The 3,438-nt window shown below is 34.4% G+C and overlaps 1 long non-coding RNA gene across 3 annotated transcripts; it reads left to right on the forward strand.

Annotated features, from left to right (window-relative positions):
* Nucleotides 1–423: 423 nt before the first annotated feature.
* On the forward strand, nt 424–2,491 carry LOC127148864 (uncharacterized). 3 transcript variants are annotated; one of them, XR_007820057.1, is made up of 3 exons: nt 424–855; nt 937–1,036; nt 1,283–2,491. It is a non-coding gene; the product is annotated as an uncharacterized LOC127148864 (long non-coding RNA). The 3 variants fall into 3 exon arrangements; XR_007820056.1 differs by having other exon boundaries at nt 424–794; XR_007820055.1 differs by having other exon boundaries at nt 424–1,036.
* The last annotated feature ends 947 nt before the right edge of the window (nt 2,492–3,438 follow it).

Below are 3,438 nucleotides of genomic sequence, written 5' to 3' on the forward strand. Positions count from 1 at the left end.
GTTCAGATTCTCGACAGAAAGGAACAAGTTTTGAGAAACAAAACGATTCCACTCATAAAGATTTTGTGGAGACATCATGGAGAGGAGGAGGCAACTTGGGAACCAGAATATCAGATGAAGAAGAGATATCCGATACTTTTCAATTAAGGACATTCTAAATTTCGAGGACGAAATTTTCTAAAGGGAAGGTAAGTTGTAAACCCGATATTTTCTTGGTTTAATTTCTTTAAATGTGGAAAGAAAAAAAAAAGAAAAAGAAAATGGAAATTAAGTGTAAATATATATATATATATATATATATATATATTTATATATTAAATAGTTTTATTAAATAAAGTACAGAAAAGAAAGAAAAGAAAGGATAAAAAGAAGAAAAGGAGAAGAAAATTTCATTTTTTCTTTTCTTCTTCTTCTTCTCTTCCCTTAACCACCAAGATTTTTGAAGACATCCAACTTCCATTTTTTTTTTCTTTTTCCTTCTTCAATTTGCAGAGAACTTCTAAGAGAGAGTTTGGAAGAAGAAGAGAAATTTTACTAGAATTTTGAGGTTGAAGAAGAGGAGGAGAACTCAAGCAAAGTGTATCCATGGCTGAATTTTAGTTCATTCTACACATCACTGGTTTTTAATTCGGTTTGAACTCTTCAAAAGGAATTAAGAGGTGAGATTTACATTTACTGAAAGTTAACTCATTTTCAGACAAACTTTATGAAGAACGTTGGAGCAAATTCGGATATTCATTTGGTGCTTTTTGATGAAGAAAACAAGGCAGTTGGTTTTCACTCGAAATCAGGAGGTCTCTGGTTTTTCTTGTATTTCAGAGTGTATCGGTGGAGTTAGAATCTCTATTTAGTATGGTTGGAAATATTATTCAATTTACTACAACTTTCATGAAGAAATTGTAAACCAAATATGACTAAAAATCAGTTAAATTGTAGGGACAAGTTAAAGAGGTCGTGTGCGCGCGATTCTGGAAGTGGTTTGGTTTTGAGGGTTATATGTGTTTATGCACGGGGAATCAGATTTATATGTCTTCAGGTAAGTTTTAGAGGATCTCAAAATAAAGATTTTGATATAAAGAACACTAATGTTGGTTAAGTATTGAGAAAGTTATAGTCCTTTGAAGTTTATGTTAGAAATCTGGAAATTTTAGAGAATTGTTGAAATAGGATTTTATTTCTTAAGCTTTGTTTTCGTGAGCGTCATCTTTGGTGCGACATGTTATGTATATCTTTAGGAAACCAGAATGTTTAGAGTTTTAATACTCGGTTGGGTTGTTGGCAGGCCGAGAAGAATTAAACCGAGCTTATAGACCAAGGATCTAGCCCAAGACTGTGAGTGACAAAACCAACTTTGAAATATTTTCCATAATTGTTATTATGATTGAATGTGATAAATGTTTGTTTACGAAGCCATGAAAGGTATTTGAATTTCATGACTATTTCCAAGTATACATTTGGAGACTAGATTTCTTAAAGAAATTTATGCTAACATGTAGATATTAAATGTTTGGAAAGTATTTAAACCACAATATTTTAAGCAAAGCATGAATTAGTATGAAGTTTTGTTTTAAGAACTACAATTTTCCACGAAAGAGCTGAGTAAAGTTCGAGCTTTGTGTAAAATTTATAAGCAGGCATGTTTTAATATTTTAAGATGATTTATGAAATTTTCATTAACTACATGACTGAGATCTTGAGCCTGAGGCTAGAGATTACCGTGTGCACACTGGTTAGATTCCGTTGTTGACGTTGAGTGTACTCCGTAACAACGAGGTTATCGTGAGTGGTGGGCGGGCTCTACTACGACAAAGACGATGAGAGTGCTGGGCGGGCCCCACTACATCGTAGTGCTTGTAAACGTTGTTGTACTAGGTGTACCCTACACAACGTAGATTCGTCATGTTAGTTAAAATGCTTCGATATACTTGATATGCCTTGCTAGATTTCAATGATGAACATGCTGAGTATTTAAGGAAGCTATTCTTACTACTACACATTTACATTTACGACTTGTATAAACAGATTTGTATGTGTAAAGTTTTCACGTGCTCTTATCTTTAAATTCATAGTTTTAAACTGAGTCACTCACTGAGCTTCATAGCTCACCCTTTCCAAAATGTTTTACCCATTTTCCAGGTAGAGATCGAGTTCCCGGTGCCTGATAGACTGTCTTAGTCTGCGGAAGCTTCATTATCGATTGCCAGTACGTGTTTTGAGTTGGGCATAGAGTCTGTTGTGTTGTGATGTATATACACCCTTGTATGTTATAGATACTCCACAGTTTGTATAAGCTTTAGGAGCTGTAGTTGTGTAAATTTTGTTGGTTATATTTTGATTAAGGTGTCTTTAGGTTTACTCGTGAAATCGGTAAATTTTGAGGTACACTTCATGTATGTGTTTGACTAGCTGTGTTTGACTAGCCTAGGATCCGCTGTGTTTTGTGACATGTACAATAGTTTATATACTAGATTGGCAAGTTCATCACATGAAAGTTTTAAGCAGAGTCGACAGATACAGGTACAGAAAATCATTGTTCGTCGGCTTCACGCCATCTTTCGGTCTAAGGTAGCAGGTAGTCCGGGAGGGGGTGTGATACATGTATTGTCTTTAATTAGCATTTAAGTGTGATTATTGGGCTTCCACCTAATGCATGACCATTTAACCTATATAATGACTTGTAATGCTCTTGAAAAAGTATAATATCAACATTAAAAGGCTTGTGCTTATTCAACCCTTTTGGTGTTATTTATTTTTCAAATCTTGCTTTAGATTTGATGTTAAAAATCATTTCTTTTGATTAGTCTTGATCAAACTATTTCTGGAGTGAGTTATCCTAGAATCTAAGAGTGACCATCATAGGTTCTAGATTTGACCTAAGTAGCTTTCTTTGTGAGTATTTGAAAGGATCGACATCTAACAAACATAGTGGGTGCTTATTAATGTGCTTTGTCCTTCATGTGAGTACTAACCCTTACGTGTAGCCTGAGTGCGTCCTTTCTGCTCAGTTGTGCCATGGTTGTGTTGTGTGTCTTAAAACAACCAAAATAACTTCCATACCTTCCTTGCATGCACACGTCCCACCTTTCCATGCCTAGTTGCTCAACCACTCAATGTTTTCCGAGAAATTGTGAAATTTTCAAAATTCATCAATCAACTTTCAATGCTTATAACTTTTGATCCATACCCAAAAATGGTAAAATTCCTTCTACAAACATACTTCAAATTGTCTTAACTATCTTACCTCAAAAGTTTAGCTTAAAATTTCTTGTACAGTGTCCTTTAAACTTCTAAAAGTAAAGACTGTCAAGAATCTCTTCGAAAATAACCTTCCCACCTTTCTTAAAGTCAAACCTAGGTCTCATTCTTTGCTTAATACTTAACAATCAAACCTTTAAACTTAACCACAATTTCCACCTTAGCTTCAATGTCGCACAAGCC

The sequence above is a fragment of the Cucumis melo genome, chromosome 4 (assembly GCF_025177605.1).
Source record: "Cucumis melo cultivar AY chromosome 4, USDA_Cmelo_AY_1.0, whole genome shotgun sequence".
NCBI lineage: Eukaryota > Viridiplantae > Streptophyta > Magnoliopsida > Cucurbitales > Cucurbitaceae > Cucumis > Cucumis melo.